This window comes from Hippopotamus amphibius, chromosome 14, assembly GCF_030028045.1.
Source record: "Hippopotamus amphibius kiboko isolate mHipAmp2 chromosome 14, mHipAmp2.hap2, whole genome shotgun sequence".
NCBI lineage: Eukaryota > Metazoa > Chordata > Mammalia > Artiodactyla > Hippopotamidae > Hippopotamus > Hippopotamus amphibius.
In genome coordinates this window covers 112,836-123,678 of record NC_080199.1, presented here as the reverse complement: position 1 = coordinate 123,678, position 10,843 = coordinate 112,836, and positions in this window count along the sequence as shown.

Here is a 10,843-nt window from a genome sequence, read left to right as displayed (position 1 = left end):
GTTTGAGAATACATGTTAATTCCTTAAATGTTTGGTGGAATTCATCAGTGAAGCCCTCTGGTACTGGGCCTTTGTGTGTTGCAAGGTTTTTGAGTACTGATTAAATCTCCTTACTTATTATAGCTGTTTCTTGAGTCAGTTTTCATGGTTTGTATGTTTCTAGGAATTTGTCCATTCTGTCCAGGTTATTCAGTTTGTTGGTGTACAGTTGTTCATAATATCCTGTTATAATCCTTTTTATTTTTGTAAAGTCAGTAATAATTTCTCCTCTTCCATTTTATGTGTTAGAAATTTGAGTATTTTTTTTTCTTTGTCAGTCTGGCTAAAGATTTGTCAATTTTGTGTGTCTTTTGAAAAAACTAACTTTTCTGTTTACATTTTCTTGTTTTTCTTGTCTATATCTTATTTCCACTCTAATTTATTGTTTTCTTATTTCTGCTAGCCGTGGTTTTAGTTTGCTGTTCTTTTTCTGATTCCTTAAGGTGTATAGTTACACTATTGAATTAGAATTTTTTATTAACATAGGCATTTATAGCTATAAATTTCCCTCTGAGCGCCATTTTTGCTGCATCCCGTAAGTTTTTCCATTTTTATTTCTGTCTGTCTTAAGGTACTTTCTAATTTTCCATGCAATTCTTCTTTGATCCATTAGTTGTTTAAGAGTGTGTTAATTTCCAGGGACTTCCCTGGTGGTCCAGTGGTGAAGAATCCATCCTGCAGTGCAGGGAATGTGGGTTCGATCCCTGGTCAGGGAACTGAGATCCCACATGCTGTGGGGCAACTAAGCCCACGCGCCTCAACTAGAGAGCCCGTGTGCCGCAAACTACAGAGCCCACACGCCACAACTACAGAGCCCACACGCTCTGGAGCACGTGCACCACAACTAAAGAGAAGCCCACACACCACAGCCATAGATCCTGCATGCTGCAACAGAGATCCTGCATGCCGCAGCTAAGACCCAATGCAGCCAAAAATAAATATTTTAAAAAGTGTGTTAATTTCCACATATGTGAGTTTTCCAGTTTGCCTTCTATTATTGATTTCTAGTTTCATTCCATTGTGGTTAGAAGGATACTTTATGTGATTTTAGTGTGAGGATATTAAGACTCTTCTTGTGGCCTAATTTATGGTCCTGCTGGAGAATGTACCATGTTCAGTTGAGAAGACTGTATGTTTTGCTTTTGTTGGGTGGAGTGTTCTGTACGTGTATGTTAGGTCTAATCGGTTTATGGCATTGTTCAAGTCTTCTGTTTCCTTGTTGATCTTCTACCTCGTTGTGTTATTTTTGAAAGTGGGATGTTGATGTCTCCAAATATTGTTGTAGAACTGTTTCTCCCTTCAGTTCTGTCCATTTTTGCTTCATATTTTGGGGGCCCTCTAATTAGATGCGTATATTGAATTGGCCAAAAAGTTCTTTGTAGTTTTTCTATAAGATGTCAGACAAACTTTTTGGCCAATCCAGTATATTTATACCTGTTATAGCTTCTGAATTCATGTGTAATAAGCAGGTGATTATCATTAACATGTCTTTTTTTCGTTGATTTTATAGAAGTATAGTTGATGTGCAATATTACATAAGTTACAGGTGTACAACAGAGTGATTCATGATTTTTAAAGGTTATATTCCATTTATAGTTAAAATACTGGCTATATTCCCTGTGTGCAGAATACATGCTTGTAGCTTATTTATTTTATACATAATAGTTTTTACCTCTTAATCCCTTACTCCTATCTTGCACGTCCCCTCTTCCCTCTCCCCGCTGGTAACTACTAGTTTGTTCTCTATATCTGTGAGTCTGTTTCTTTTTTGTTATAGTCACTAGTTTGTTGTATTTTTTAGATTCCACATATAAGTGGTATCATACGGTATTTGTCTTTCTCTGTCTAATTTATTTCACTTAGCATAATACCCTCGAAGAAGTTCGTCCTTGTTGTTGTAAATGGCAAAATTTCATTTTTTTATGGCTGAGTAGTATTCCATTGTGTATGTGTATATGTGTATATATATGTACACACACCACTTTTTAAAAATTTTTTTTAGTTAATTATTTATTGCCTGTGTTGGGTCTTTGTTGTTATGCGAGGGCTTTCTCTAGTTGTGGGAGCAGGGGCTACTCTTTGTTGCGGTGTGTGGGCTTCTCACTGCAGTGGCTTCTCTTGTTGCAGAGCACAGGCTCTAGGTGTGTGGGCTTCAGTAGTTGCAGCACGAGGGCTCAGTAGTTGTGGCTCTCAGGCTCTAGAGTGCAGGCTCAGTAGTTGTGGCACATGGGCTTAGTTGCTGTGCGGCATGTGAGATCTTCCCAGACCAGGAATTGAACCCGTGTCCCCTGCATTGGCAGGCAGGTTCTTAACCACTGTGCCATCAGGGAAGTCCCGCTACACCACTTCTGTATCCATTCTTCTGTTGATGGACACTTAGGTTGTATCCATATCTTGACGATTGTAAATAATCCTGCTATGAATGTTGGGATGTGTGTATCTTTTTGAATGAATGTTTTTGTTTTGCTTTTGTTTTTTGGCTATCTACCCAGGAGTGAGATTGATGGGTCATATGGTAGTTCTATTTCTGGTTTTCTGAGGAATCTTCATACTGTTTTCCATAGTGGCTGCATCAGTTTACATTCCCACCAGCAGTGTACAAGGGTTCCCATTTCTGCACATCCTTCTTTTTGATGATAGCCATTGTGGTTTTAATTTGCATTTCTCTGATGATTAGCGATTTTGGAAAAATGTCTGTTCAGGTCTTCTGTCCATTTTCTACTTGGGTTTTTTTTTTAATTAAGTTGTATGAGCTATATATATATTTTGATACTAACCCCTTATCAGTCATATCATTTGCAAGTATCTTCTCCCATTCAGCCGGTTGTCTTTCTATTTTGACAATGGTTTCCTTTGCTGTGCAAAAGCTTTTAAGTTTAGTTAGGTCCCATTTGTTTACTTCTGCTTTTAGTATTTCCTATGCTTTAGGAGACATCCAAAAAATATTGCTACAATTTATGTCAGAGTGTTCTGCCTATGTTTTTTATCTAGGGATTTTGGAGTTTCTGGTCTTACAGTTTGATCTTTAATCCATTTTAAGTTTATTTTTTTATATGGTGTCAGAGAATGTTCTAATTTCATTGTTTTACGTGTATCTGTCCAGTTTTTCAAGCACCACTTATTGAAGAGATTGTCTTTTTGCCATTGTGTATTCTTGCCTCCTTTGTCACAGATTAATTGACCATAGTGTGTGGGTTTATCTCTGGGCTCTCTCTTCTGTTCCATTGATCTGTGTGTCTGGTTTTTTTGCTAGTACCGTGCTTTTTGCTTATGGTAGCTTTGTAGTATATAGCCTGAAGTAAGGGAGCATGATTCCTCTAGCTCTGTTCTTTCTCAAGATTGTTTTGGCAGTTCAGGGTCTTTTGTGCTTCCTTACAAATTTTCGGATTATTTATTTTAGTTCTGTGAAAAATACCCTTGGTATTTTGATGGGATTGCATTGAAGCTGTAAATTGCTTTGGGAAGTATGGTCATTTTAACAATATTAATTCTTCCATCCATGAGCACAGTATTATCTTTCCATCCGTTTCATCTTCCGTTTCCTTCATCAATGTCTTTTAATTTTCCAAGTATAGGACTGTTACCTCCTTAGATAGGTTTATTCATAGGTGTTTTTTTTTTAACGTGATGATAAATGGGGTTAATTCCTTAATTTCTCTTTCTCATACCTTGTAGCTAGTGTATGGGAATGCACATATTTCTGTATATTAATTTTGTATCCTGAAACTTTACTGAATTCATTGATGAGCTCTAGTAGTTTTTTGGTGGTGTCTTTAGGATTTTCTATGTATAGTATTATGTCACCTGCAAACAGTAACAGTTTTTCTTCCTTTCCGATTTCGATTCCATTTATTTATTTATTTATTTATTTATTTATTTATTTATTTATTTATTTATTTATTTTCTTGTCTGATTGTTGTGGCTAGGACTTCCAATCCTGTGATTAATAAAAGTGATGAGAGTGGGCATCCTTGTCTTGTTACTGATCTTAGAAGAAATGCTTTTAGGTTTTCACCATTTTGTGTGATGTTAGCTATGGGTTATATGGCCTTTATTATGTTGAGGTGTGTTCCCTCTTTGCCCACTTTCTGGAGCGCTTTTATCATAAATGGCTGTTGAATACTGTCAAAAGCTTTTTCTGCATTTATTGAGATGATCATACGGTTTTAATTCTTCAGCTTGTTAATGTGGTGTATCACATTGATCAGTTTGTGGATATTGAAAATTCCTTGCATCCCCGGAATAAATCCCACTTGATTATGGTATATGATGCTTTCATTGTATTGTTGAATTGAGTTTGCTAATATTTTGTTGAGGATTTTCGCATCTGTGCTCATCAGTGAGCCTGTAATTTTTGTGTGTGTGTGATATCTTTGGGTATCAGGGCAATGCTGGCCTCACGGAATGAATTCAGAAGCATTCCTTCCTCCGCAATTTTTTGGAATAGTTTGAGAAGAATAGGTGTTGACTCATCTCTAAATGTTTGGTAGAATTCACCTGTGATGCCATTTAGTCCTGGCCTTTTGTTTGAGAGTTTTTTAATTACTGATTCAGTTTCATTACTGGTAATTTGTCTGTTGATATTTTCTGTTTTCTTCCTAGTTCAATCTTGGGAAAGTGTACATTTCTAAAAATTTGTTTCTTCTAGGTTATCTGTTTTATTGGCATTTTGTTGTTTGTAGTAGTCTTTGTATCTCAGTGGTGTTGGTTGTGAATTCTCCCTTTTCATTTCTCATTTTATTCATTTGGGTCCTGTTTTTTTCTTGATGAGTCTGGATAAAGATTTATCAATTTCATTTATCTTTTCAAAGAACTAGCTCTTTTTATCTTTTCTATTGCTTTTTTATTCTTTCATTTATTTCTGCTCTGATCTTTATGATTCCTTTCCTTCTACTAGTTTTGGGTATTGTTTGTTCTTTTTTATTTCCTTTAGGTGTAAGATTAGCTTGCAGTTGAAATTTTTATTGTTTCCTGAGGTGAATTTGTACCTCTATAAACTTCCCTCTTGGGCCTGTGTTTGCTGTGTTCCATAGATTTTGGGTTGTTATCTTTTCATTTCATTTGTCTTGAAGTATATTTTTATTTCTTCTTTGATTTCCTCAGTGACCCATTGGTTTTAGTAGCATATTGTTTAGTAGCATAATAGTTGTATTTTTTAAATTATTTATGTATTAGGCTGCATTGGGTCTTAGTTGTGGCACACGGGATCTTCGTTGCGGTGTGAGGGATCTTTTGTTGTGGCATCTGGGCTCTTTGTGGCACACAGGCTTCTGTCTAGTTGTGGTGTGCGGGTTCAGTAGTTGTGTCACGCAGGCTCTCTAGTTGTGGTGCATGGGCTCCAGAGCACATGGGCTCAGTAGTTGTGGTGTGTGGGCTTAGTTGCCCTGCTGCATGTGGGATCTTAGTTCCCCAACCAGGGATCAAACCCTTGTCCCCTGCGTCGGAAGGCAGATTCTTAACCACTGGACCACCAGGGAGGGCCGTAAGTGTTTGTATTTTTTGCATTTTCTTCTTGTAGTAAATTTCCAGTCTCATAGCATTGTGGTCAGAACAGATATTTGATGTGATTTCAACTTTCTTAAATTTACTGAGGTTTGTTCTGTGGCCTAGCATATGACCTATTCTGGAGAATGTTCCAGGTGCACTTGAAAAGAATATGTCATTCTGCTGCTTTTTGGTGGAATGTTCTGTATATATCCTAAATCCATCTGGTCTAATGTGTCATTTAAGGCCAGTGTTTCCGTATTGATTTTCTGCCGTGATGATCTGTCCATTGGTGTAGGTGGAGTGTTAAAGTCCTGTACTGTTATTGTGTTACTGTCTTTTTCTCCCTTTATGCCTGTTAATATTTGCTCTATATATTTTGGTGCTTCTATGATGAGTGCATATATTTACAATTGTTATATATTCTTGGATTGATCCCTTGATCATCATGTAGTGTTCTTTTTTGTTGTAACAGTCTTTGTTTCAAAATATATTTTTTCTTATATAAATATTGCTACCCCAGCTTTCTCTTGATTTCCATTTACATGGAATATCTTTTTCCATCCCCTCACTTTCAGTGTGTGTCTTTATATCTGAAGTGAGTCTCTTCTAGGCAGCATATATACAAGTCTGGGTTTTCGTGTTGATTTCAGCCACTCTGTCTTTTGATTGTAGCATTTAGACCATTTACATTTAAAGTATTTATTGATATGTATATTTTTACTGCCATCTTGTTAATTGCTTTGTGTTTGTTTTTGTAGGTCTTTTTGTTCCTTCTTTTGTTCTCTTCTCCTTTGATTTGATGACTATCTGTAGTGTTATGTTTAATGATTCCCTTTTCTTTTGTGTGTATCTCTTACAGATTTTCGGTTTGTGGTTACCACAAGGTTTTTATATAGCAATCTGTATGTATACGTGATTGAATTAAGTTGCTGATCTTTTAACTTCAAATGCATTTTAACATCCCTGCTTTGGACTCTCCTCCCCTCACGATTTTTGTATTTGATATCATATTTTGCATCTCATTGTTTTGTGTATCTCTTAACTGCTTATTGTGGATATAGATGATTTTACTGCTCTTATCCTTTAACCTTCCTACTAGCTTTGTGCTTGAGATGATTTGCTACCTCTGCTTTATGTTTGCCTTTACTGGTTAGCTTTTTGCTTTCTTAATTCCCATGTTTCTAGTTGTGACCTTTTCTTTTTTACTTAGAGAAGGTTTACATTTCTTGTAAAGCTGGTTTGGTGGTGCTGAACTCTTAGCTTTGTATTGTCTATAAAGCTTTTGATCTCCATCAAATCTAAATAAGAGCCCTGCCAAAGAGAATATTCTTGGTTGTAGGTTTTTTGCTTTCCTCACTTTAAATATACCACTCCCTTCTGGCCTGTGGAGTTTCTGCTGAAAAGTCAGCTGATGTTCCCTTGTATGTTATTTGCTGCTTTTAATATTCTCTTTATCTTCAACTTTTACTATTTTAATTACTAAGTGTCTTGGTGTGTATCTCTTTGGTTTCATCCTGTATGTGACTGTGTGCTTCCTGGACTTGGGTGACTGTTTCCTTTCCCAGGTTAGGGAAATTTTCAGCTGTTATGTCTTCAGGTATATTCTCAGCCCCTTTCTCTTTCTCTTCTCCTTCTGGGACCCTAATAGTGTGAATATTAGTGCACTTATTGTAGTCTCAGAGGTCTCTTAAACCACCTTGTTCCTTTTCGTTTTTTTTCCTTTTTTTGTTCAGCATCAGTAATTTCTGCCAGTCTGTCTTCTGGCTCACTGATCTGTTCCTCTGTGTCATTTACTCTGCTGTTGATCCCTTTTGGTGTGTTGTTCATTTCAATTATTGCCTTCTTCATCTCTGTTTGGTTCTTCTTTATATTTTCTAACTCTTTGTTAAATACTTCTAACCTCCCGTTCTGCGCATCCATTCTTCTCCTGAGTTCCTGGATCATCTTTACAATTACTACCCTGAACTCTTTCTCAGGTAGGTTCCACTTCACTTAGCTCTTCTGTGGTTTTATTTTTTTCCTTCATCTGGAACATGTTCCTCTGTTGCCTCATTTTGCTTAAGTTTCTGTTTGTAATTTTACCTTAGAAAAGTGGCCTCTGTAGGAGATGTCCTATACGTCCCAGCAGTGCACTCCCCTTTTGTCTCCTGAGCCGTGTGCTCTGAGGTTCCCCCGTGAGGACTGCGTGGGTCCTCCTGTTGTGGCGGGCTGACCATGTGAGCAGTCTGGTAGGCTTGGTTGGCACCCAGTCTGATTGGTTGCCAAGTTCTGCTTTGTGTGGAGGCTGCTGGTTGGCGGGGTCTGGTCATTGGGGCCTGGTCAGGAGGCAGCTGACTGCAGAATCCCTGGGGGCTCTGGGGCTAGTGCTGGCTCATTGGTGGGCAGAGTCATGGTCCAGAAGACTTTGGGGCTATTGCCTGCCTACTGGCGGGTGGAGCCAGGTCTTGGGGTTAGTGCCAGCCTACTGGTGGGCACAGCCAGGTCCTGGGGTCTGGTTGCAGGGCCCATGGTTCCCAGAGCTGGTACTGCATCACTGGTTGGGGGGGCCAGTTTTGACACAGTTGGGTACAGAGGCCAGGGTGTCCCAAAGCTTGTGTTGTGCTGCAAGTGGGCGGGCTGGATTTGCAGGCTGTGGAGCTGTGGTTTTCTTGCATCTGGTGTTTGCCCTCTGGTGGATAAGGCTGGTCTGAATGCTACAGCTGGCTTTCTGGAGGGCAGGGCTGAGGCCTATGCACTGGTAGGTGGAACTGGTTCCTGGGCCCTCTGGTGGGCAGGGCCTTGTCTAGAGGTGGCTGTGGGTTCAGGAGGGGTCTCAAGGCAGCTTGTCTGCTGACAGGTGGGGCTATGTCCCCACTCAGTTAGTTGCTTCAGGTGTCTCAGCAGTGGTGCCTACAAGCTATAAGCTAGAGCGAGGGTTCCAAGGGCACTTCCCAGCACCAGTGTCCATGTGGTAGAAGGAGCTTCCAAGAGTGGCTTGCCCCGGTGTCTGTGTTGCCTCCTGCCTCTCTAGGAGGCTCTCCAGGATCAGCAGGTCCGTCTGACCCAGCCTCCTATCAAATTACTGCTCCTGCCCTGGGTCCTGGAGCGTGTAAGATTTTGTGTGCACCCTTTGAGAACGAAGTCTCTATTTCCCTAATCCCTCTGGCTCTCCCAAAAGTAAGTCCTGCTGGCCTTCAAAACCAAATGTTTTGGGGGCTTGTCTTCCCAGTACAGGACCACTGGGCTGGGAAGCCTGACGTGGGGCTCAGACCCCTCCCTCCTTCGAGAGAACCTCTGCAATGTAATTATTCTCGAGTTTGGGGTCCTAGGGCTGCGGGACTTGACCACATCACAAGTCCACCCTCCTACCCATCTCATGGTTCCTTCTTTATGTCTTCAGTTGTGGAAGCTCTTTTCTGGTAGGTCCCAGTTTTCTTCACTGATGGTTGTTCTGCCAACAGTTGTGACTTTCGTGTGCTTATAAGGTGAGGTGAGCTCAGGCTCATTCTACTCCACCATCGTGGCCAGTCCAGGAATTTCTTCATGCTGAGCCAGCCTCTTTCCGGAGTCATTTCCCAGGCAGTTAAATACAGCCATGCACAGTCCACTGGGCCAGAGCCTGAACTAATTAGGGTGTCTTGAGTTTTACAGTTGCTTTTCTCCAGTAATATGTCATTTTTAATATGTCACAGCTTAGATAACTATCTTGTCCAAGCATCTGAATCAGTTGTGGCAGAACTGATTGAAATGATATACCACATTTGTTGGGGGCAAGAAAGAAAAGTTCTTACATAGTTTCACACATTGGCAGGTGATTTACAACATGAAAAACATGTTAAAATTATCTTTAAAAAGTTTATACAAGTACAAAAATTTTACTAGATCTCTAATCTTTGAACATATTTTCACCTCTTCACTGAAATTTGCAAAATAAAAAGTCTTGCTGTTAAATAGAGGGTAACTATAAGCAGAGAACAACTGTTAGTACAATAAAGAGATGGAATTAGGTCCTTCATTTGTTGAAATCGTTTCTTTCAAGCTCTCATCCTGACATCAGGCACATTGTCCTGTTTTTTCATAGAAAATGTTTTATTGCAAGACATTTATTTACAGCATCATTAACAAATAAGGTATTGTATAGAAATGAATTTCCAATATTCTCCCTTAAACAGTAAAACTTTTTATCTTAACCTAAAACGTATCGTATATTTCTACCTTTTTAAGGGTTAGAAATGTAATAGCTAAGGCAGAAAATAGAGATAGCATATAAGATAGAAAAATAGCTCTCATTTATTGAGGCCCCCATGTGCTAACTCCAGTAAGTCTTTGAAGACTTTGTACAGATGAGGAATCTGAGCACAACTAGTGAGGCATCCAAGGCTGCATTCAGCCCCATTCCCTGTCTCAGCTCCTCACACTACCACGGTAGCCGTAGGCAGTGATGCACTTAGAGTCCTTGAATTGCCTGCTGCTATTTAGACTCAGAGTGTTCCTGAGTTTTCATTTTTCTTTTACAATGGCTTTTCTATCTCTTCTCTGTCAGGCATCACATATGCCTATTTTTATGCCTCCCCTCTCTTTAGCTGGGCTAGAATATCAGATGACAAAACTTAAAATAGTCACTTTTAAAATAAATAAAAATGAAGGTATTAATGCTTTTCCACATTTATTTTGCCCACCAGACAGTAACATTTTATTTTTTTCATAGGTCATGTGGCATGATATTTTCAGTTTTTTGGAAAAGTGAACTGATAAGTAAGCCATGATCTTGTCGACAGTGCTTTAAGACATAAAAGACAAGAGCTTCATGACATTTGACAAAGCTGTTCCTCACATCAGCAACAGTTTAATATGTTGTGTTCAGAAAGTGTCAAAAAAAAAAAAAAAGGTAATGTGTAATTGTACTGCCAAGTATTTTTCTGTTACCACCCAGTTCTCTAGTATCTCATCATAATGGCTAGTTTCCTAAAAGTCAGCCTTCTTGCCAACTTTAAAATGACCGTGCTGTCATCTTTAAAGAAAAATTGGAGTGTAACGGTCCCCAGTTGCTTTAAGCCACTGTTATCCATCCATTAGACCTGTGCTCTGCAGCAAAATGTATGAAATAATAAAAACAGCTCCTGGCCTCCTTTCTGGGGTTTTAGAGAACCCAGTTTCGGAACTGCTTTTGTGAGTCTTTCGGCCCCCTTAAAATGACACATTTCAAGTGTGTTCATAGGTAGTGAGTGGTTCAGGGATGAAGGACTGGACTGAGTTAAACCTGGATTTACCCCCAGCGGCTGCCAGCGACTCCCTCATCTCTTAATGCCTCAGTCAGTCTGTTCTCAAGTGTCTACGT